Source organism: Callithrix jacchus, chromosome 7, assembly GCF_049354715.1.
Source record: "Callithrix jacchus isolate 240 chromosome 7, calJac240_pri, whole genome shotgun sequence".
NCBI lineage: Eukaryota > Metazoa > Chordata > Mammalia > Primates > Cebidae > Callithrix > Callithrix jacchus.
In genome coordinates, this window is record NC_133508.1 from 4809735 (window position 1) to 4835874 (window position 26140).

Genomic DNA, 26140 nt, shown 5'->3' on the forward strand with positions numbered 1-26140 from the left:
TTAAAAAAGTATTAAAAGAGGTAAAAATCTCGCACGGTTAATACTTGCAAAGGGCATTATTCCCTTTGATGGGTCACTGTCTTGGTGTTCTCTGAATCTCACAGACATTTGAGCTGCACCCCATCCCCAACCCCGTTGTCGATGTGTAGCTTTTTAAGACAAATTCCAGGATGGAACCAACATTTAAACAGCTCAATTCCACGTTACCAGATGTATTGGTTCCTAAACACTTCTAAGCATTCTGTCAGTCCTCAGAATGGATCCTTTCAGGGTTAGCAGTCTACAAATACCTATTTCCTCCTTTATGTCAAAGGCTGTAATGCTCCATAAACCTCATCAACTTTCAGTCCTGTACAGAAGGAAGTTGTGGACTTCCATAGAGTTGAGAATGACAAGACGATGAGAAGGCAGTTTTGACTAATTCTAAAATAATGACCGAGAATTAAGAGGGAACTCAAGTTTTCTCATTGGTGCCTTGGACAACGGTCTTTATTGGATACTTTTTTTTGATGGGTAAAATCTTTTTTGAAGCTTCCTCTTTATATTACAGCGTTCCTATTTTAGATATTCAAACGTGAATTAGCCTCCTATCACTTAGTAAGCTGGCCTATATAATCTTTCAGCTCTGAGATTTTAAAATATTTTACTAGTCTTCTTGGTTTCATTGGCTGTCATAACTTATTTTTCTGCATTATCATGGCTGTTTTAAAGGTCTGGCACAGTCAAGCAGCATTACTTTCTAACATGAATTTCAAAGTCTTTAATTATAGTTGGTAATGATCTCAACTGCCTGTCGATACATTTGCCTTAAAATGATTAAGATTTATCATGATATTAAAAACTCTCAAATAATGAAAAATGTAATGCAATCGCCTTTCAGAAAATTTCACATGAATCGAATAACTGATGATGTGCCTTTAAAAAAAAATACTCTGAGACAATAATTTTTCTTGAACTTTGAAGAAATGTAACTTGAAAGGAAAGTAGACTTTTGTTTTAAAATTCATATTTTTATGATTATGGAGCAAATTTTGTGCCACTATATAGAAAAATATGAAATTCCAATTTAGAATTCCATCATGAAACTACACCATTCTAATTTCTCCAGGCCACGGTTTGTTAATATTCCGCAAAGTCCCAGGATGCAACTATAAGACTGCATTCAAATCTATGAACATGAGGCAATCGTGCTCAGCAGAGTATAACAATAATTATAATAGAGATTAAATAAAAATAATTAGAAAAAGTTCATCTAGTTTTGATGTATTAATTATTCTGACCCTGTTCTATTCAGAGTCTAATTATCTGGTTCAGTGAAAATGCCAAGATTTCTACGACTCATAAAAATTACATTCAAGTAATTATGTCAGCAAACTAAACAGTATTCATTTACCATGCCTTTTTATGCACACATTTGAATGTGCTTTTTTAACTGTTTTTGCTCTTTGTTCCTATTCATGGGAAATAATACCTGTAGAGAAATTTGAAAGTCAGTTGCACTCCGAGTGCAATGTGCAGTTCTTGCTGATATTCTCCTTTGTAAGACTGCTGTAAGTCTCATATAACCTTTGTTTAAAAAACATGAATTAAAGTTCACTCTTCAGTTGCTTCAAAGAAATCTTTAAAACCTGTAGCTGTAGTTTTGAAAAAAAAGTTTAAAGCAGTCGTACAAAGCATGTCACAGAAAGTTTCTTACCTTGGGTGGCTCAGAAGCTGACTAAATAGGTCTCTGCAGTTACTTCTGCTGCCATATTTCCCATAGGAACATAAGACACCCTATAAAAGAGGCTGGATTTAGAAGTGTGTGTGTGTGTGTGTATTTCTAAGTCTATGTATAGACATGTACATGTAAATGTAACTTAATTTATATTTGATATATATTACTTAATTTATATTTAGATATATATTATCTAACTTAATTTATATTTAGATATATATTACATATATTATACATTATCCTATGTATCTACTGTGTGTATATATATATATATATATACACATTTATATATGTATATATAAATACAAATACACATATGTGTATATAATATAAATATACATATTTAGAAATATACATAAATGTATACACACACACACACACACATATATATAATATTTTTAAACTCTCCAGCAAGTTCAGGACATATCTGAAATTTCAAATCACTGAGAATTTTTAAACCATGAGAATGTTTACATTCTTAAGGCCCAGTTAGGACCTTCTTAATGCTAAAAAGTAAGTAACTTCATGTAACAAAGAGTTACACTGTTGAAGAACGCACTATCTACTGCACCCCGTATAATCTATTTTATTATTTTAATAAGGTATTTTTATGATGGGCATGTTAAATGAAAGTGTATTGCCTGAAGTGTTAGGATTATTGCTTTATCTGTTTTCTTCTTTTTGTGGATCGACAGACACAAACTTAATTGAAATTATAACTTCTAATTATATTCACATTGAGAAGACTACATTAACAGTTAATTTTTAAACGCCTTCCTAGGAATAAGACATATTTACATGCACACACAAATAGGCATACAGCTAGAGCATATTCATCCACAGAGAAACTATATTTTTCTTGATAAAACTGTACTTTATCTTTCAGGTGCTGTATACAAACAAGTTCCAAACTATATCGGAAATGGGGAGAAGTTTCCAAGAAGTGTCATTAAAATGAATGGAGTTGAAATGGGACAGAGGTGAGAGGCAGCAGCTAGAAAACTTTGAATAAAATGCACCTACAGCTAAAGAAATAGACAAGCCTTTCTGACGGCCCTTGTGGCTCTGCATTTGCATACTACAGATTCCACCTGCGTGACAGAAGCTGGGCTGCCGACGGAGCTGGAGGAGGTGAGAGATTCCAACAGCGTGACTCCTTTGCATTTCCCATATCCATAGAAATAACCAGTCTAGGATTTCCACAGTTTTTTTTCTTAGTCTCCGCTTTCCAGGGTATGCTGAGGTATTGCTTAAACACAGTGCAGAATCCCAAGAAACTAGGAAACTTTTCTGAGAAAATGTTCTGAGTTGAATGAGTCAGCTGTATTCCTCATTCAGCACATTTACAAGCTTTGAGATGTTGGACACTGGAAAGCAGACACTAATGTTTTTTCAGTAGCAGTTTGCATCCACGTTTGAGGGAATCCGACCTGCAGGAAAACACCGTCTAGGTCCCCCTAACCCTTCTAAACACAGCGGGAGGATTACGAGTAATAAATAGTGTGAATTTTGCCACCTAGAAGGTCTCATTTTGATACCTGTTACGCAGTCCTCTTGAGCATTGTGCTCTAATTTCCTATTACTGAGATGTGGAAAATAAAACAATAACAGAAACTGGCAATGCACCATTGAAATGCCCTGACAGGCAAAGTCCTGGATGGCTTGCACATGGCTTCCTAGAGGCTTAGCTCATTTCTTGCTGCTTGAGGTAGCCAGTTTGCTGCATGCCGTGCCCTCCTCATTTTACCTCCTCCCTTAGGCTACTCCTGTAGCCTGGTCAACCACACAGGTGACATACACTGGTGGGATAGGTCAGGGCAATTTCTGTAGGCACTAGGACAATCTGGGGTCTCTTCTCAGCCCTCCAGTGTGTCCATAATGCTCTTAATGTGCCACAGGCTCTGTGCCACCATGGAATTTGATCTGGAAGTCTAGAGCCCTTTTCAGGGAGTTGCTTAAGCCTGTAGTCCTCTGTTCTTCTCTCTCGGTGTAACTGTATCATTTTAGAGCCGCAAACACGGTTGTAGCAGTAAAATGTAGTAATTAAGACTGTAGTAGAAGGTCACTGGCTTTTCAGTCTTTTTCTAAACAGCTCTGCGGTATCAGGCAAAGTACAGAACTCTTCCTGTTGTCATATGGGGAAACAATGGCCCTGACTCAATACATTGTTGTGGGATTAAATAAGTTAATGTGTGCAAAGCTTTAATAAAGTACTTAGTAAATAGTATATACAATACTATGCAAGGATAGCTATAAAATGACAGTAACGTTTCACATAAAAAGGTTACTATTGACTGCTATTATCATTTCTTACTTAGTGACTCATGTAAGAAGTTAGGCCCATGCCTATCTGGTTTAACTCTTGGTATTTGATGTTAACTGAATTATATTGCCCTCAGATTCATTTATTGAAACACTAATGGGCTTGCATTAGAAGGTCAGGCATTTGGGAGGTAATTAGGTAATGAAGGTAGAGCCCTCCTGATGACATTAATGCTCTTATTAGAACAGACACAAAAGAAATGTTACTCTTTGCCATGAGATGTCACATAAAAAAGTAAAGTCTACAAGTAAGGAAGCAAGATCCCACCAAGAACCAAATCAGCCAGCACCTTGATCTGGGGCTTCCCAGCCTCCAGAACTGTGGTAAATAGTAGTTCAAGTCACCCAGATGGTAATATTTTTGGCTATTTTGTGACAGCAACCCATGCAAACTAGGGCTGTCTTCAAGCAAACAATTCAAGGTTCACAAAGTTTTTTTTCTGTCAAACGTGGTGTTTCCAAGTTGAAAGCATTTTGGATTTCAGGTCAGTATCCCTATTACATATTTTTTAACTTTTTTAGAGGTTCAATTGACTTATTTTATTTGAGGCTACATCCATCTTCTCCTGAGGCAGAGAATGCCATTGGCACAGGTTTCAAAATCCTCTGGTTAGCACAAAAATTACAGAAAATGCAAAATTCCAGCCTAGGAATTACTCTCATGTGTAAATTTTTGTAACGTAGAAGTTTGATGGCAGAAAGAGAAAGTGTCGTGCCTATCAATAAAGCAGGGGCTGCTTAAAATCTTTCAGCAGGAATCACACAGCTTGGTAGGGGTCAATTATTTCAGAGGCTTTCTCCTGTAGACCTCACTCAATCTTGCTCCCTTGTAGAAGAGGCAGTTTCTTCACCGTGTGCTCAATAAAACCAATACTCAGAGAAGGCAGATAATTTTCCACAAAGCCAGAAAACTAGTAAGTGAGCAGTATGAAACAATACCATTAAATACCCTCATCATCTAGATCAGTCATTTTAGAATTGTGAAATGTAATCATATACTGTATGATGTATATCATACACAGTGTCATATGCTGTATCACAATACACGATATCATACACTGTATCACAATACATGATATACACTGTATCACCATCCACGATATCATACACTGTATCACAATACACGATGTCATACACTGTATCACAATACCCAGTATCATACACTGTATCACAATCCACGATATACACTGAATTACAATACATGATGTCATACACTGTATCACAATACACGATGTCATACACTGTATCACAATACACGATGTCATACACTGTATCACAATACACGATGTCATACACTGTATCACAATACACAATACAGTACAATACACAATACAGCTTTCTTTTTGTTTTTTCTTGATTCTGCATATAAGAAGCTTATAAATTTGTCTTTTCAATGGTTGGGATTATATCCAATAAATTTAATGATTAGGATGATATCTAATGAATTGGCTGTCCTAATTTCTAAAATGTGAAACCTCTGCAGACTCAGTAACGATTGATCTATTTTCCTCGGCTGTGTTAGCTACTGCCCAGAGGGTGCTCATGGCATTATGTGTCCCTGTGCTGAATTTCTAAAGGAATTTGTAGTCTGAGGCAAAATTTATAATAGTAACATCGAAGAAATAAAAAGTAGCATGTAAAAATTCTGAGTATAATTATTAAAAATTGTATTAGTTCGGGTCAAAAATTTCAGGAATAAAGCCATATTAAAACTTTGCATGGAAAAATTAACTTTAATTTGTATTAAACCATAGAGTTAAATTTTAATACTTTCTATAAGGAAGAGCAGAACGAGCCAAGATAAAAGTATCATTCCTGTGCCAGCATATTTTTGTTATCCCAAAATAATTAGCAGAAGTAGATAAATTAATTTAATCTTTTACAGCTCACTGTTCTAACATGAAGATGTACACCTGACTCATCTAGAAAGAAGGGATTCACTTTGTTCAGCTTTCTGGCAATGGGGGTCGGTGGGAGGCTCAATCTACATTATAGAAGAAGAGTAGCTTAAAAAAGAGAAGTCAGGGAGTTTCCAAATTTAATATGTACTATGTAATGAGTATCAAGAACAGCAGAGGGAAGTAATAATAAAGGTGTCATTGGCATCTGGGAAGAGAACATTATACATTTTATTGCTGGAATATTCTATACCAATATCTCTAGAAACATTAACTATTAATTACATCTTTGAAAACCACAAGCAAGTATATTTCATATGTGAATAAATCCATATACTCAGAGCCACAGTTTTACGGTACTTACGATGGATCTCTTGATACTGTAATGATGAAAGAGCTCTCTTGGGGAAAGATGAAAAGGTAAAGCCAAGACTTGTTCAAAAGATCAGAAAGAGAGATGTTGTGCTGTTAATGTTCTCATGGTAACTATGATGCTCTCTTTACCCGGATGCATTTGTATTCTAAAGGCACATGGATATTTCTCAATAAAAAATATAGAATCTTAACATTTTTGAGGTGTTGAGAAAAAACAAAGTGATGACAAAATAGATATCTGAAGCTACAACATTTCTTGGATTTATTAAACAGTGCGAGGAAGTTAAAGTAGAAGGAAGTTATGCCTTTGCACATTTAAATTTCATCACATCTGAGAAACTTTGGTAACCTTTAATTTCCCTTCATGTTCTTTATTATAAAAATATAGCACATTAACTTGGAGTACCTCTTAGAGACATCTTGAAAACCGTATTTTAGAAAATAAACTCTCAGTGGAGAAAGAAAGGTGTCTCTCTGTTATGATGCAGATGAAATTTGTAAGCCACTTTAAGCATGTTCCTTCCTCATTTCTTCCAAAGGAATGTATTTTGATTTTACAAAATGCTATATCGTCTTAAAATATTTTCATATTTATTTTATGAATAGAATTTTTTTCCAATAAAAATGTGAAGGAAATGGTGAACCACAGCTATCAATTTCTCTCTATATACAATCTTTTAATTATACCTTGCGTTCAGCTCCTCCTTAATAAAACAGAAGTGAACTTATTAAGATGGAAACTTATCCCGAAGTATAAACTAATGTTTTGTTTTGTTTTGTTTTGTTTTTAAGTGCATGTACTGCTGAAGTGAACACAAAAAATCATGTTTTTTCTTTTTTCTTTCAATTGTACTTTAGGTTCTGGGTACATGTGCAGGGCTGTAGATATATCTCAGCTCAAGGGAAATAACACTGACCCACCCCAACCTCGCACAAGTTGTAGTATTTTACAATTTAACTAGGTCGCCACTCATAGCTGGTGCTTTAAATGATTGAACAAATTACCTCAGTTTACTTTCTCCTAGTAAATCAATTCAAAACAGCTTGATTTTGTACAACTAGCAAAAATTTTACTTGAGATATTTAAACTCAGACATCCTTAGCTTACTTTGCATTCTAGATGAAATAATTTCATGTTGTACCTATATGAGAGCAAATGGAATATGTATCTCCTTTGGTCTGATTTTTTAAAATAATAAATACATAAATACAGAGGAAAGTGTTAAGTACTAAGTACTAGCTCACACTTAAGCACACATGATCCAAATTTAACAAATGGAAGCATTTTGTCCCATTTGTCAGTTTTTTTCTCTTAGAAATCTAACAGCCAAAGACTTAATTTAAGTATCTCTATACTATTTCCCACCCTCAAGATATAACCATAATATTGAAGTTGATGTTTATGTCTTCTACGTGTTTATACTTTTGCTTTATGTGGGTAAATATATAATATACAATATTTTGGTTAGTTTTAAAAATTGAAGTCATACAGTGAATGTTTTTATAACTTGCTTTTTATTTAACATACCGCTTTAAATATGTATACATGTTGGTTAATATATACGAGAGTCATTAATTTTAACTGCTTTATTACAATATAACCAGGCATGGTAGTCCATGCCTGTGATTTCAATACCTTGGAAAACCAAGATGGGAGGATTGCTTGAGCTCAGTAGTTCAAGACTAGCCTGGGCAATGTAGGGAGATCTCCATCTTTACAACAACAAAAATTAGCCAGGTGTAATAGCAAGTGCCTGAGTCCTAGCTAATTGGGAGGCTGAGGTGGGAGGATCACTTGGGCCCAGAAGTTTGAGGTTACAGTGAGCTATGATTGTGCCACTGCACTCCAGCCTGGGTAACATAGCAAGACCATGTCTCTAAAACAATGTTCTAAAGAATAAAGAATACACCACAATCAATTTTTTTTATTTTTCTCTTTTAATATAGTTTGATGTTTCCTGCAGTTTTTCTTGCTTACAAACAAGAATGCTTCGAATATAATAGCACATTTCTCATTACATGGATGTAAAAATTGTTCTTCAGCGTATAGACCTGACATACATATCACTTTTTTTTTGTGGTAAGAATGCTTAAAATCTACTCTCAGCTATTTCCAAGTATACAGTAAATTAGCATTAGCCATTGGCATCATGTACAATAAATGTCCAGAATGTAATCCTCCTATCTAATGAAACTTTACATCCTTTGACCAACATCTCAATAACCCTGTCCCTGGCAACCACGATTCTACTTCTATTAGTTCAACTATTTTAGACTTCACATCTAAGGCATTATTTATCTATCTGTGCTAGCTTATTTCATTTATCATAATGGTCCTCCAGGGTCATACATGTTGTTGCAAATGATGGGATTTCTTTCTTGGTTAAGGCTGTTTCATCTTTCCTTAATTTTTATTTTCAGACAATAAGTTTAAACATTTATATAAAACCATTAAATTAAAGCATTTATATTCTTATATTATCTGTTTTCCTTCTCAGGGTTGTTTCTAACCCTTTTCTCATTTTTACATTGGATCCTTGGTCTTTTTCTTACTGACTTACAGGATTTCTTTATACAATCTGAATACCATTCCTTTATCTGTGGCAAGTATTGTAAATTTATTCTTTCATATTGTAACTTGTTTTTAAAGTGAAATTATGGTAACTTTATTAATTTTTAACTTATTACTATAGAAAAGTCTCATGCACATTTGTGAAAATAGGCAAAACGAATTAGATGGAAAAGTGGAATAAAGTGTAAATAATTGAAAGAAGGCAAGAAAAATGGGATAAAGGTACACAAAATATGGGGAAGAAAGATAGCAATACAGTATATATAAAGTCATATATGCAAATCGAATGTAATGGGCTAAATATAATAATTAAATAGCAAATATTTCCAGGCTAGATTCAAAGTAAAACTATCTGCAGCTTATGAGAGACAAGCCTTAAATCATCAAGATGAATAAATGTTAAAAATAAAGAATAAAGACATACAATGCAAATATAAAGCAAAAGGAAACTGGTATAGTCATACTAATACCCAACTCAGTTGGTTTTAAGCCCCAAATCGTTTATGGAGATAGGGACACGTCATAATCGTAATTATTATCACAGTAATAATTATAATACACCAGGAACACATGAACATTTGTAATATGTACACACTAATTATATAGCCTTGAAATATGTAAAACACTATAACTAAAAGAAGAAATAGACTAAGCCACAATCTACTTATTTGGATAGGTGTAGAATTTTATCAAATAATTTTTCTGCATTTACTAAACTATTAATTTTTTTAAAATTTTATGCTGTGAGTATGGTCAATCAGATCAATGTATGAATATTTAAGGAAGCTTGCATTTCAGGGATAAATCCAACCCGTGTATATACACACACTCACACGTGCGCACACACATACACGCACATATGTGTATATATATACACACATACATATACACACATGGGTATATGTACACACACATGTATATGCACACATATATACGCACACATATATATGTGTATATGTGTGCATATACATGTGTGTGTACATATATATATTTATATGGGTTATTTATATATGTGTATGTATATATATACATATATGTATGTGTGTATATATGTGTGTATATTTATAATCTTTTGTGAAGAATTACAAAACTATATTTATGAGGAATATTGGCCTGGAGTTTTATTTCTTCTATCTTAATCAGATTTTATTATCAGGGTCATGCTGGTCTCAGAAAATGAGTTGGAAATAATTCCCTCATTCCCTCCTTTCTGTAGAAATTTGTGTAAAATTGGTATTATGCATTCCATAAATGTTTAACAGAATTCAACAGTGAAACCATCTGGGCCTGGACCTTTGCTTTCTTTCGCTTTTCGTGGGCAATGTTTTTTTAATAAAAATTCGATTTCACAGGTAAGAGAGTCCCTCAAAAGCTAGGGCAGGTAACTGCATCTCTGCCTCCAGGACTGTGTGGTTGATGACGGTCATTTCAGTGCTTTCTCCGGGTTCCACTACTCCCTTGATTTCTCATATGTACAAAAGTATAAAACAGTAAAGTGCAGTGCTTCAGTGGCACTTTTCCTTTCTCTAATAATTGTTGTCTTTTTCTGCTTTTGAAACGAGCTCTCAATTACAGAATACCAAACTACATTCAAAAGAGGGTGTAGAAAAAGCCAGCCATTGGCGCAGCATGAAGAAGCCCACAAGTAAGGACAGATAGCAGCAGCAGGTGGCGAGAGGTGGGAGGTGATGAAAGCAGGGGTTACAGATGTTCACAGGAAGCTAAAACTATCCGACAGGTTGTGCCCTAATGTTAGCATGGGTTAAACTAGTTGCTACCTTGCGGGATGGTCTCAGTGTGTTTGGGTTCAGATTCTACACAGCAATACAATTTCTTCCAGTTAAGAGCTCTCTTATCTGTGCTAGCCTTAGCCCTGGTCATTTGGATTTTTAGTTTGCCTTTTTTTCCCCTCCAAAACCCTTTTCCTTGGCCAAGCCTTCATGCTTCCCCCTTCCATATTATAATCTCATTTGATTGCTCTTCAAAAAAAAAATCGATTTCTTTAATTAGTATATATAAAAGTATACTTAAAATTTTCTACTTCATTTGTGATCATATTGGTAAATAGTATATCCTACTTTAATTTTGAAATTTATTAGCATAAAGCTATGTATATTGCCTTTTTATCTTTAACGTCTAATTTCTGTAGTGATATTTGTCTTTTATTCCCAAGACTGGAGATTTGTGTTTTCTCTGTTATTTGACTCATCAGTCTGATAAAAGGTTTATAAATTTTTCTAATTTTTTTCAATCTACCAGTTTTTGCTACACTATTTTGTTTTGTATTTCAGTGTTGCTCTGCTCTGTTTTTTTTTCTTCTACATATTTTTAGGTAGGTCATATTTCTTTGCTTATTAACCTGGAAACAAGACCATTAAGTTGAAACTCTCCTTCTTTTATATTATAAGCATTTAAAGATATAAGTTTTCTTCTGCATACCACTTAAGCTGCATTTCACATATTTTGCTATGGTGTATTTTTATTATAATTCAGTTCAAAACATTTTCTAATTTCACTTCTAATTTTTTCTCGGACTTATGCATTAGTTAGAAATATTCTAACTTCCAAATATTTGAGGATTTTATAAATATCTCTTTACATTGCCTTTTTTTATTGAATTACATTGTAGTCAAATAACATTATCTGTAAGCAATCTTTGGAAGTTTATTGTGACTTGTTTTATAGCCAACCATATGGTCTAAATTGGTGAACATTTCATCTGTAGCAGAAAAGAATGTGTATTCTGCAGTTGTTTGGTTTAGTGTCTAATAAATTTCAGTTAGGTCAAGGTGGTTAATAATGTGGCTTAGATATTCTATAGTCTTATTGACTTCCTATCTTATTCTTTAAATTATTGAAATAAGAGTGCTAAAATCTTTATTATAAGTTTGGATTTGTCTATTTATCACTCTAATTCTCTTCCTTGTCTCTTTGCTTATTTTGTAGCTTTATTACCAGTTACTTCCATATTTAAGATAGTTATGCTAACAAGCTCCTGGACAAGTGTTTAATATCCCTCAGCCTAAAGAACTCCCTTTAGCATTTCTTGTGCTATGGGTCTCCTGGCAACATATCGTTCCCTCTTTCGTTCATATCCAGATATGATTACCTTGCTTTGATTTTTGCTTGTAATTTCGCTCAGTGAGAATTTCTGGTTGACATATTTTTCCGAGCATTTTGAGATATTGATCTAGTGAGTTGGGTCTTGCATTGCCCTGTAAGTTATATCTTTTCTTTTATTCTGGGTGTTTTCAAGATATTTTCTTAATCTTTGATTTTCAATATTTCTACTAGAATACACCTAAGTGTAGTTATGTTTGCATTTATCTTGTTCTGTTACCTGTGCTCCTTGGAACTTTATGTTTGAGAGATCCTTGGAACTTTATGTTTGAGAGATTTTCGATCATTATTTTGTCAAAAATACTACCTGCCATATTCTATTTCTCCTCTCCTTCTGGGATTTCAAATATTAGATATTGTCCAGAGGCTAATAGAAGTTCTTTTTACATTTTTGAAATCTTTTCTTGCTTGGTTTTTAGAATAGTATGTATTCTAAAAATTCACTGACTCACTACATGCTTCTGTTGTTTATTTAATAATTTTTTTGTTTCAGATATTATAATTTTCCATTTAGAAATTATTCATTTTTAATAGCTTTGAATTGTCTACTGAGATTTCTTATATGCTCAATTACTATGATGATATTTTTAGCTGGGTGCAATGGCTCCTGCCTGTAATCCAAGCATTTTGAGAGGCTGAATGGGGAGGATTGCTTGAGCCTGGGAATTTGTGACCAACCTGGGCAACATAGCAAGACTCTGTCTCTATAAAAATTTAAAAAATAAAACAAAAGAACACTTTTATTTGATGCAGTGAACTTTTCTGCTAATTATGAGATTTGTATCATCTTGGGGTCTATTTCTATTGACTATATTTCCTTTGCTGACTTGTGTCACATTTGTATACCTCAAAAATTGTATCAGATTAAAGATTTTAGCCAAACGTTATAGAGACTCCTCTGAATTATGTTTTCTTCCTTTTAAGAATGCTGATTTCTTTTTTCTTCTAGCAGGCTGTTAATATATTTGCAGTCAAACTTCAAATCTTGGTGGAGGAGGGACTGGGGGGGTCGTGTATGCAGAGATCCCATGGTGAGAGAGGAAGGAAGAGGGAGTTACAGGCTCTTTTTAATAAGCAGTTGTTGTGGGAACTGATACAGTGAGAACAGCACCAAGCCATTCCTACGGGATCCTCTACCAGGACCAAAATACCTCCAACCAGGCCACCCTTCCAACATTAAGATCAAATTTCAACATGAAATGTGAAGGGTCAATTATCCAAACGACAGCATTCATTGTATCACCCCTTTCTCACCACCACCCACCACCACACTAACTTCCAAGCACTTTTCAGCCCTGAATTCTGTTATCTGATTCCATAAAGCCCTATGAATGCCACTTTCTGATTTAGCTCTAGTCATCAAGTTCTGATCTGGCAGTACCCTAAGATAGAAAGCAGTTTAGCAAATATCTCCTTCAATACATTCCCTTTCCTCACAGGGTCAATCATTTCTTCTCTTTTCAGTCACTCCCTAGTGTCTTCAACACTGACTTTTATACTCTGTGTAGAGGTTATAATTCCTGTCTATGGGATAGCCCTGAAAGTATTAGCAGATGCAAATTACTCTGCCATGACCGGAAGCAACTCCTACTTGTCTGTAATAGTTTAAACAACTGTGGGGTCCCCACTCAGAATAGTCACAAACCCAGCTCACAAAGACCCTTCTTTGTTCTTGGTGAGTTACACAAAGGAAAAAGCCAATGTCTCATTGTGAAACTATTTATATGTCTGTAAAATAACAAGATAGAGCCTATCTAAGGATCTGCTTTGTGGGCAGAATTTAAACTTACATCTCAGTAGAATTGACAAACACGGGGTATCCAGGGGAGCGTAGCCTGAGGGTTGATCTTTTATACTAAAGTATTTGTTGATTCAGCCAGTGATTTAAAGCCTGGTCTAATTTTCTTACATCATAAAATGAGAGACATTAATACACAGTATATATATAGAGAGAGTATCCTTTTGGGTGAAAGTGTGTATTAATGTCTCTCATTTTATAATGAAAATTAATTCATTTATAATATATTAATTAATTAACATAGATATTAATTCATATATATTATTAATTTATATATATCAATTAATAATATTATATATAGAGTCAAAAACATTTGAATTTCTCTAAGAAAAATACTATGAAAATAGAGCATATATATCTTATCAAAAAATAATTCAGTCTTCCAAACAACTCCCACAATGTCCTTTCTACTGATGCATAACTGGTGTTTAATGACAATACTATTTGCATTTTAAATTACTTTGTGTGCACTGGATATTTACTCTGATCATGAGAAGTATATTGCCTTGAGGAGAAATTACAGTACAGTCATTATTAACTCTCGATTGAAAATTCTACATGACCTTTAAAAAAAATCAATAAACTTTGTTAGCAATATTGTATTTATTTTTCATCCTACAGCAGAAAATTAATACATGATTTTCTTTTAGTTTTTAAAATATATTCCACCAATGGCTTAAACCAAAGATTCCATTTTCTTTTTCTACATTATTAATTATGACATTGAAAGCAGATTATTCCATGACCATAAATGTCGAGGATTTGATAGGTTGATTGGAATTAATCTGCTTCTCATCATGCTGTCACAACAGCACAGTAATTAGAGTTCATAATTAGTGTTAGGTCCCAGCCTACTCTGCTATTTCTTCTTCCCAAATAATTTTTAATAGTACCCCATTTCACTACCCAAATTTTCTCTGTGTGAACAATACAACTTTTAGTTGTAAGTTATAACCAAACGTTTCCCCACTTACAATACCTTGCTTATCCATTTATGATATCAGTGCTTGTAAAGAAAGTCAAGCTATCAGTTATACTTGTATATATTTTACTAGATTCTGGAAAGAGTTAGTGTTATTTTTACATTATGAAAATTGATAGTTATTGTAGATGTTATAATGCAAAATAAGTTACAATCACAAAATTGATATATTTAAACAAGTGTAGAGTAATTTTATAAATATTATAAAACAAAGGTTTTTCATACTGACAGAAATAATAAACATGTTCATATTTGAGTAAATGTTAAAGCGTCTATAATTCAAAAATAATGAAGAAATGGCACATACCTGGCATATTCTCCAGAATATCAAGATTAAGTAAACTAGTGTGGTTCAACCTGTTGACTGATTTATTCATTTACACAATTAACATGCAAACTAATATAAATTCAAGTCATAACCGGAAGCAGAATAGTATCATATTCAGTATTACTTACATTTGTAATTAAGTTTGATATGCTTTATATTTACTTTGAACATAAGTATGTGCTATTAATCAGTAATACCACTTCAGCTTTACTGTTTATTTATTTATTTATTTATTTTGAGTCTGAGTCTCACTCTGTCGCCCAGGCTGAAGTGCAGTTGCATAATCTCAGCTCACTGCAGCCTCCGCCTCCTGGGTTCAAGCGATTCTCTCTCCTCAGCCTCCCGAGTAGCTGGGACTACAGGTGTGTGCCAGCACAACCAGCTAATTTTTGTATTTTTAGTAGAGACAGGGTTTCACCATGTTGTCCAGGATGGTCTTGATCTCTTGACCTTGTGATCCTCCCACATTGGCCTCCCAAAGTGCTGGGATTACAGGCGTGAGCCACCATGCTCAGCCCAGCTTTACTATTTAACTAATAAATGATCTTTTAAGTCAAACAGTTTAAACCAGTTATGTTGTGTGGTATGCCACACAGAGCCATCTCTTCCTTTAGACAATGAAACACAGCATCTCTTTTATATGTTTAACATTTGCTGAAAGAAAAAAAATTAGGCATATATAATCTTTAAAAAAGTATTCTGTCTATTGATGAAAAATTGACACGCTATTTGGGATAAGGACATGACCTACATTCCTGTGGAATCTCAGATGAATGCATTCCCTTCATAGGCAGGTCCAAATATATCCAAGCTGATGACCATATTTTGGGAACATAGAAGATTCTAAGTGAAAACACAAATACACGTTTTTGGCGTTACGTTCATTATCCACAGTTAGAGGAAATGTCTACATACTTGGGTTGCAGTGCCTTCATTTAAATTAAATTTTTAAAAATATACTGAGCACAGTTGTTTTGGAAGTCCACGTGCTGGATACAATAGAGAATCAAAAGTTAGAGCCTGTCCTCAAGGAGTTTTGTTTTGTTTTTTTCCAATAGTTAACAGAATAAGCCAGATGTTAATAAGAGCCAGGGAAAAGGTCCAAAGCATTCCTAGAGGTAGCAAGTGAGCTTTCTGAGAAGGAAGTGAATATGTCTCAAATGACACCAGAAAAGTAATTTAGCAAGAGCTTGTATTTAGGAAGAGCTTGTATTTAGGAAGAGCTTGTATTTAGCAAGAGCTTGTATTTAGCAAGAGCTTGTATTTAGGAAGAGCTTGTATTTAGGAAGAGCTTGTATTTAGCAAGAGCTTGTATTTAGCAAGAGCTTGTATTTAGGAAGAGCTTGTATTTAGCAAGAGCTTGTATTTAGGAAGAGCTTGTATTTAGCAAGAGCTTGTATTTAGGAAGAGCTTGTATTTAGCAAGAGCTTGTATTTAGGAAGAGCTTGTATTTAGGAAGAGCTTGCTAAGACTTGGAAGGGATATATAAATGAATTCAACAGTTCTAGGGATTTATTAAATAGAATTTGAGCTGAGAATTGGTATCATATGTCCCTGATTGAATTTCAATATTCAATCTCAGTGGTTCTAACGTTACTAATTTCTTTAACTGAAGGTTTTTAGCAGTATGCTATTCATTGCTTTTGATTCTAGACCTATTAAAACTCAAAGCAAAAGTATGCTGTATTATGAACTCAGATGTCAGTAACAGAAAGCATTCAATTAAGTTGAATGGAAAAAGATTTTAAATACATTTTTTGGTCCAGTGGCTACACTAATAATAACAGATAATCAGTGAGTACAACAGCAAGGGTCTTTTAAAAACTGCACAAGTTATAATCTTTTATCTGAGACAGAAACCCAGCTTTTCAGTCTCTTATATCAAAAGACAATCCCACTGATTTTACAGTTCAGTGTCATTCCTACTGCTATTATTGATTTTCATAGTGTACTGAAATAAGTCCTGCAATATCTGTAACTTATTTCCGGACCCCAGAACTAGATATTTTTAGGTAGTTTCTCAATTAAAAGTTTAAAGTGAAATGTAACATTATTATTAATAATTATAGTGTTTATACCTGAATGTTTTCTGCATAATTTATGTTTTTAGAATACTCTTTCCTGTAGCATATCGATTCATCATAATGTAAGTTAACTCTCCTGTGAAAAAAGTTTTATTATCAAATTCCTTTGGGAATTTTAACACCAAACACTTTCTTTTAACTTCAGATAATTACAATTTGAGTTATTCCTCATTGTAAATTTTCAGTAAGTGATAAAATATATAACATTTTACTACTTAATCAGATATTTTTGCCTATGTAAAAGCACATACATATAGGCATATTTAAACATATTCACCAGAAATATTTTAGCATAATGTGATATATAGGTAAAAAGGAATCTTGCGTGAATTTCTAATTATTCTCTGATACGGAATTTTGATTTTTGCCAAATGATACTGGTCCTCCCCGAAACTAAGCCCGAAACTAAGCCTGTTGTTCTTTTTAAGCTATAGTTATCTTTGGAGTTATCTTTGGAGAAGGTATTTGGATATGGTTTATATAGATACCCAGCTTGGGAAGAAACTAAAGGTCAGGGAAAGGAAATGATTTGACTTTTTCTCATTTCCCATCTCTCCTCCTCCTTAGAAAATTCAGTAAAGCAAAGACATTGCCTTCCCTTTATGCTAATGGTTAAAATACATCAGCATACATCATTGGTTTCCAGTACTGACTGCCCATTTTTGTCACTTGGAGAGGTTAAAGAACAGAAATAGCCAGACCACACTCTGGGTATGAGGCTCTGGCATTGTTTTTTCTTTTTCTTTTTCTTTTTGTTTGTTTTGAGATGGAGTCTCACTCTGTCACCCAGGCTGGAGTGCAATGGCACGATCTTGGCTCACCGCAACCTCCGCCTCCTGGATTCATGCAGCCTCCCAAGTAGCTGGGATTACAGGCACGCACCACCACACCTGGCTAATTTTTTTTTTTTTTTTTTGTATTTTTAGTAGAAACTGCGTTTCACCATATTGGCCAGGCTGGTCTCAAACTCCTGACCTCAGGTGATGTGCCTTTCTCACCCTCTCAAAATGGAGGGATTACAGGCATGAGCCACCAAGCCCAGCCTGGCATTGTTTTATTGTGTATTTTTCTTCTTCAGAAAGGAGAGGTGATAAAACTGTCCAGACACAAATGCCAAGAACTGGTGTAAACATGGAGACTGAGTGAGAAAGTCACTATTCTGAACTTGTTACTTCTGTTATTTGAATCAGTGGTTTTCCAATGAGACACGTTTGTGAAAAAATCTTCTTCCACTGCTCTTGGCCTTCATTCATTGCTTTTACCACCAGACTTCTACCGCAGTCATGTAAGTTAATGGGAAATGGGATTTAGGGTACAGAATTTTGTCCTACAGAAATGTCATCTTTTGCATTGGAGGCAGAATGTTTAATGGTTAGGAGAGATGGTCTGTGCATCATGTCTGATACTTGGCATCATGTTGTATGAAAAATTACTACTTCTTTCTGTTGCTTTGTCATTTACTCATCCTTCAATGACATTTGAAACAGCACTTAATCCAGATGTTAGAGGTAAAGATTCATGTAAAGAATTTAGTAAATAATGGATTTTAGTTATTTCAGTTGTTATCATTCATTGCAAAATAAGCATATACACATTCAAAGGTTCAAGCATCTTTTCCCTAATAAAGTAGAAAGTCATTAGGATGTTCCACAGAGGTGATTCCTCTCTTTTTCACTATTAGTGGTTACTGTCCTCAGCAGACAGTGAGAGGATTCTAAGATCTAGCCTCTTGGAAACTTTTTGACTTTCCATTACAATACAAAAGAAAATAATACCATCTAATATTGAACTAAATTATGCCTAGAAAATAACATGCTTATCTCCATCTCTAAGGTCACACTTTTCTCTATCCATCCACATCTCCACCTACCTAGATCCTAATGATCAGTCAATATCCAAATGTACTGCTTGCTTCTTCCATGATATGGTTTGACTCTGTGTCACCACTGAAATCTCAGCTTGAATTGTAATCCCCATGTGTTGAGGGAGGGACGTGTAATCCCTGTGTGTCACGGGAGGGAAGCGATTGGGTCCTGGGGGCAGTTTTCCCCATGCTGTTCTGGTGATAGTGAATGCATTGACATGAGATCCGATGGTTTTATAAGGCAGTCTTCCTTGCTCTCGCTCACTCTCTCTCACCTGCCACCATGTAAAATGTGCCTCTTCCCCTTTGACCATGATTGTAAATTTGCTGAGGCCTCCCCAGCCATGCGGATCTGTGAGTCAATTAAACCTCTTTTCTCTATGAATTACCGAGTCTTGGGTATGTCTTTATAGCAGCACGAGAATGAACTAAAACACTCTATGATGACTTGCACTATTCTGCTCACACTCTAGGCACTGTAGCTCTTGGATTGCATTTATAATCTCTCTTAAAGCAGTTGGTTCATAATATAAAATTTAATCCATACACAAAAGACTAGACAAGACTATTTTCCATTCCCGCTGAAAGAGAAAGGTTACCTACTACTTGAATCTATATATATTTAAAAAATAGTCTGGCTGCGTGCAATGACTTAGGCCTATTTTCCCAGTACATTGGGAGGCCCAGGAGGGTGGATTGTTTGAGGCCAGACGTTTGAGACCACCCTGGGCAACATGGTGAAAATCCATCTCTACTAACAATACAAAAATTAGCCGGGCATGGTGACATGCATCTGTAATTCCAGCTACTTGGGAGTCTGAGGCACAAAAATTGCTTGAACCTGGAAGGCAAAGGTTGCAGTGAGCTGAGATTGCACCACCACGCTCCAGCCTGGGCAACATAGAGAGAGTCTATTCCAACAGCAACAACAAAAATTCAATTCTCTTTTCAATCAAAACCCATAACAATATTCAAAGCCAGAGTTGTGTAAATTACTGGAATGTATCCCTATCCTTTCAAGGTGAGGAATACAACATCCTTGCTACTTACTGCTCAGCTATCAAGTGAAGGAAAAAGTAGGTCAAGAGGAATTTAAATAAATTGTTCAAAATTGAATATGAAATAGTTTGGAGACTGCAGTATGGTTGCCAACAAGTCATTAACAAGTAGGATGCAAAGAAAGAAGTATCGAAAATTGAAAAGTTGTGAGGACGTTGCCTTGTGGTATATCCTTAATACCAGCATTGGGAGAGTTTGTGGAGTTCTTATGTGACAAGTCCTGCCCTAGCCAACACTAACACAGCTGCCTCCAAAGTAGCGATAATAGGCATGGTGTATTTGGCTGCACATTTTTTATTGTGATTCACTCAAATTTCTACTCGCCCCACGTGACTCTGTAATCCATTATTCATCCTAAAAACCTGGCAGACGATGACTGTGTGAACTCTGGAAGCTACATTTAATTATGCTCTACTGGAAAGCTGGGATATTTCATATCGTCATAACAATAACTCAATTCATATGTGTTCTTTTGGGAGGCCAGCCCTAAACAAAAGTGCCATGTTAGCTTTCTTACCATAATGCCATGATACCACCTTTAACTGAAATTCTCATTATTCAAGTCACAAAAGCATTAGGCTGCAAAGCTGGGTCATTGTCTTCTGAAGCTGCCATTGTAATACCTGCGCAGGAGAAATATACAGGAATGATAGGATTCTTGGGAAAACTGCCAGGAAGGAACACGTCACTGGGTAAGAAGCATCAGAAAAAGGGCAGGGAAGATGTATGATCATTAGGCTGGCCACTTTACAGATAAGGATAAAATGTTCAATTAATTCTATAGATCAACATAAATATTAGTTATCATTTTTCTCCATTTATGCTTTAAACTCATTACAAGTGTTTTTGCTTGAAGTAATGACCAAGGTGGCTTTTGTTCTTTGAATTTTGAGGTGTGTGTAATTTAGTGTTTCTGTGAAACCTAGACACTTTCATTTCTTTGCAGCCAATAATTATTGTAATACAGACAAAAGGCATTGAGTTTTCTCACCAGAAAGAATATGTAGTAATGCAGTAACACAATATTGAATATTTTACTTATCCTTTCTTGCTATGCTCAGGGGACAGGAATTAGTCATAATCTTAGGGTCATGGACTAGTCCAAATTGAAGGCAAATGTGGAATCTTTAAAGGGGTGGCATTAAAAACATAATTTTATGTACTCGCCTCTGCATGTTCATTCTACTTTATTGGATTCTTCAGAGAGATAAGCACATATCAAAACACAACTCGGTTGCCTATTCTATCATCTATGATTCATAAACACCACTTCAATGTCACCCAAATATTGGTTTCTTTTCTGAACTAAATCTGGAGAATTGTAATGATAATTCTGTAATCAGGACTATTTTTTTTTTTTTTTTAAAGAGTGCCAAAGCCATCAGGTAATGCTTGAAACATGCAAGAACTTTAAACTGTGTACTAATAAATCTGTTTACTATGAGCCATTTTTAATCTTTTGACAATTTGGTTAGTCAAAGGCAATAAGAGAGAACGCTTCTTATATTCATATGTTTTGTTTTTTTTTTTTTTTTGAGATGGAGTTTCGCTCTTGTTACCCAGGCTAGAGTGCAATGGCGAGATCTCGGCTCAGCGCAACCTCCACCTCCTGGGTTCAGGCAATTCTCCTGCCTCAGCCTCCTGAGTAGCTGGGATTACAGGCACGCGCCACCATGCCCAGCTAATTTTTTGTATTTTTAGTAGAGACGGGGTTTCACCATGTTGACCAGGATGGTCTTGATCTCTTGACCTCGTGATCCACCCACCTCGGCCTCCCAAAATGCTGGGATTACAGGCTTGAGCCACCGCGCCTGGCCCTATTCATATGTTTTTACCTTAAATTTACACATTTTTCTTTATATAAGCTGTGGGGGATGATTGAATGCAAGATTTTTGTTTCTGTATCTGTCGAAAAATGCCAAGCCTCCTTTTCCCACAACGAACTGGTGCATTTAATCCCTTACATGCGTGCAGACCTTGTCTCCCCTCCGTGGTGGGATTCTCGGTCTTCCCGTTATTTCTAACTATTGCTGTTTATATGCCATATTACATTCTCTGATTTCCTTTTATCTTTTCTTTATTTTGCAATGTCTCAGCACGTGTCTTTTTAAGACAACTTAATTTAGCCAATTACTCCAGTTTGGTTGAAGATAAAATCTTTAATTTATCCAGCCCTCCTTTTATTCTTTCTAGGATACTCTTTTCATTAATTTCATGAAACACCCTAATTCTGTAGTTTAGAGAAAAGCTAATATCATCCATATACACATGCATACATACACACACACACGGTCAGATGCAAACCACACATACCTGTATTTCAAAACTAATTTTACTTCTCTTTTTATAGTAAATAATTCTTTACATTTTCTTCAGAAGTATCTGATATGGTAAGAGATTTCAATTTGAGAAATCTCTATTTCTTATGTGTTATTTTAAAACTATTTTAACTCATTTACATTTTAGTAAAAGTAAGTTTCAGCTCTTTTCTCCGGGGAATATTTTGACAGGATAGAGAATAAGAACCCAGAATGTCTGCAGGAATATCTGAGGACATTATTATTGAAAAAAGCATAAAGAAAAGTACTGAAAAACTTGAAGCGCTTGAAAATAGAAATACCATTTTTTCATTCAGTAGTTTATTAAAACATTGCATGTACAAGTTACTGTTTTAGGCAGAAGAGCAGACAAAAAATGTCATCTCTGATCTTCAGGTTAGAAAGAGATATATGAGATATAGAAAATTATGTGGAATGCACTAAATGAATATAGAAGGAAGTGACCAGTCTGCCTGGGGCAAGTTTCAAAAAGAAGGACATTTGGGATGAGTATTCAAGATGACAGCAGCTAAAAACTACCCATCTTATTGATTTCATAGTTTAGATATATTATGTGAGTTAATTATTAACATAGCTGTATCCTCCCTCTATCATTTAACATGTTAAATGCCTTTATTCTTGTACTCGTATAAACTCCTTCTGCTGCTAATTTGGATGACCTAGCAGAAACACTTGTTTCACACCCTAGATGTTTTATTCCTAAATATGTGTCTACTGCTCTCGTGTGTAAATAGGGTTTTTGTTCACACTGTATAAACAGTGCAATGAAAATGACACACCCAAAATATAACTACGCTGGTTCAGATTATGAGACGATAACCACAGCAACTGTGTTACCAGCGACAAAATATTTCAGTGTTTCACTACTCATTCTGAAAAGCATTGGGGTTATAATATTTGTGGACCTTCTCCAACTCCCTTGCCTGCCTCTTTCCTGCCCCTTCTACATTTTATTCCCACTCATTCCCAGAGCCTGGCGCTTGAACTTTACATTAAATTTAGTCTTTGCCCCACGTTTTCTAGAGGGCCTGGGTCAACACAATTTCCGCCTCAGGACGGGGCTTTGGAGTTGGATTAATCAGCTCTTAGAAAACAACAACAAGAAAAAACTGCGTTAACTGACATCGCATTAATTATTTAAATAGATTGTGATGGTGAGAAATTATTTATGACTAAATGGAGTCCTTACAAATATTAGAGTAAAAGAGCAAGAGGAGTTGCTATCCAAATTACTACCTGACCAGAAAGCCAGAGGACAGTAGATCAGCAGCCTTGGCAGTATTTCTATGACAGAGTTAGGCTTTCAGGGTAAAAGATTGGGAGACTGAGATCTGGGATGGGGCAATGGATGGAAAAACTGGAACACAAAGAATTTTCAAATTTAACCTCTGGCTATTGTCATAGGCCGTCATTGAGCACTCCCTTCCCCATTCCTGCAGGGGAAGGCATGGGCCCTTACAGGAGGCAGATGACTTACAATAAGACATTTAGTCCCTTAGGATATGCTCTTGTCTCCCCATGTTATCTACGGGGCATAACCAAACTCATATCTCAGCTCAGCCTTGGAAGGGAAGCCAAAGCCCCAGGAACAAATAGTCTATACCTGAAAGGCAGTGGCAGCACCTGACGAAGAGCGATGAGACACTGGAAAGGATGTTGTGAGCCTGAGTCTTGACTGTGAAATTAGAAAGCGAGACGGAATATTTCCAGAATCTCATGAGTCAGAATTTAGTCTTTTGGAAAGGATGACGGGAATGGGTCCTCTTAATTTGCTGAGTTTGCTCCCAGGAACCTAGAGTTTGCGATGGCTGAAACCCCCCAAAGTGGAAATGCGAAAACTTCCTTGGCAAAATGTTAAATAGGCAATCAGAAAGTTCTGGCATACAAGACTGTTACCGTGGCTTTTTGTGTATAGTGCAAGAATCCACAGATTTCCAGCTTCCCCAGGGGTAGACGGAGAATCTTCTCTTTACTTGGGACATAAGTAATGTACTATTGGAGTGGGGGTGGATACAAGAGTATTTGCTCTCATAATAGTGACAGTCCTTTCTAGGGTGAGGTCCTCAGTTATGGAATACCTCCTTTGACCAGACCTCCCTATTATCTCTAGGGAAGACGAGATTCTGGAATGGCTGCAAGTGTGAGCACTTAATCATCAGCACCAAGATAGATATGCTGACCACAATAAACGCTAGAATCACAGTGCCAAACAAGGTTTTAACCCACAATGATGTATAGTCACAGTTAACAAACTGTGGTATTCCCGTGGTGGTGAGATAGATGCACAACTGACTAGGGTGCATGACTTATATAATAAAAAAGAATCAACAGCAGTTTAGCAGAGGGCTAATGGCAGCTATTGGAGGGGACGTCATCATGACTCGTTACCCAGTTCCCATAGATAAGCTGTGCCAGATACCCATGACACACTGAGGGACAGGAAAGCTGGGTTACCTAAAGCAGTATATACAATAAATACCCCAACCATTCCTCTAAAGAATCATGGAAATCTTTGTCACTTGTTTACTGGAGAATGAAAAAATATGCAGATTTTCTAAAGGATGTTAGGTATGGGTTCTGGATGAGCTGATACTTGAAGATTTGAATGGCTGTCATGGTCCACCAGTTACAACAGGGATAAAGATCAAGTGATAAACACAATTCTGGTTTGAGGTCATTTTACAGTTCTGTGGGCCCACCTGTGGTACTTCCCAGTGACCTGAGACAGTGGGAGGCCGTAAGTGGGCATGAGTAGGATGAATAGGCCTTGAATGGGATATGATCATTGTGGACCTTCTCATTTTCCCTTGACGACCTCTTTAACGTTTCCATGTTGATTTTCTTTTTCATTTCCAGACTTGCGTGAAATGTTCCACCAGACTCGATGACGTTTAGTAGCCCAGAAAGCTGCCGAGGGGCCGAATGACACTATCTGAAGGTACGAGCCAGTTAGCTCTCCATAGGGAGGATTTTGCCAGTGGGAAACAGATGAGTGAGTGGAAAACATTGGGTCAGTAAATCTTCCCCCTTTACCCTTTCATGTGATGCTCTGTGGTGTGGTTTCTCCTTGTAAACTTTCCAGAAAAGTTCTGCTTGACAAGTCAACTTGCTTCTGAGTGACCGACCACTTGGGTTTCTTCACGGCCTGTGGCAAGGAAGTTGCCCTCACAGTAGTGAATTGCAAAACAATGCTCTTGGTCTTTGGTTCCCTCACTTCTCCTTTCTCTTCACCTTCACCAACCTGGGCCTGGACTTCTAAACAGCATCAACACATTGATCTTTACCCTAGGTTCTAATACAGGAGCCAGGATAAAGACACTGTATGTATATTTAAAGACGATTAACCGCTTTTCAGCTAATTTGACAGAGGAAAACTACGATTTGTAATATTTAGGAATTAATGGCTTATTATATGCCACCCAAAAGCGACGGTGGTGAGGTTATCTCGGTCTCACGAAGAAGGCGAAAGTGAAGTACGTCTATAATTATTCTAAGATTGCACAATGAAGGAAAACTTCCCCAACCTTTAACTCAGTAATTAAAATTATTACAGTTTCTCATTCCTGAATTTTGGAAACATAACATAACGACATTTAATACGTATATAAAAAACATGACAATAATTCAGCAGCAAGTTTGGTCAAGAAAACGTTAATATTGTCAATCGTATAGAATAATATTT

At 35.7% G+C, this 26140-nt stretch overlaps 1 long non-coding RNA gene across 7 annotated transcripts in view; it reads left to right on the top strand.

Annotated features, from left to right (window-relative positions):
• Window positions 1-26140, top strand: part of LOC103794084 (uncharacterized) — a 1005042-nt gene that overhangs the window by 599872 nt on the left and 379030 nt on the right. For 6 of the 7 annotated variants that reach the window (XR_013520405.1, XR_013520407.1, XR_013520409.1 and 3 more), the window contains exons 7-8: window positions 2604-2848; window positions 25315-25396. This is a non-coding gene — a long non-coding RNA (uncharacterized LOC103794084). The remainder of the gene's footprint in view (window positions 1-2603; window positions 2849-25314; window positions 25397-26140) is intronic. The other variant, XR_013520406.1, reaches the window with a different exon arrangement.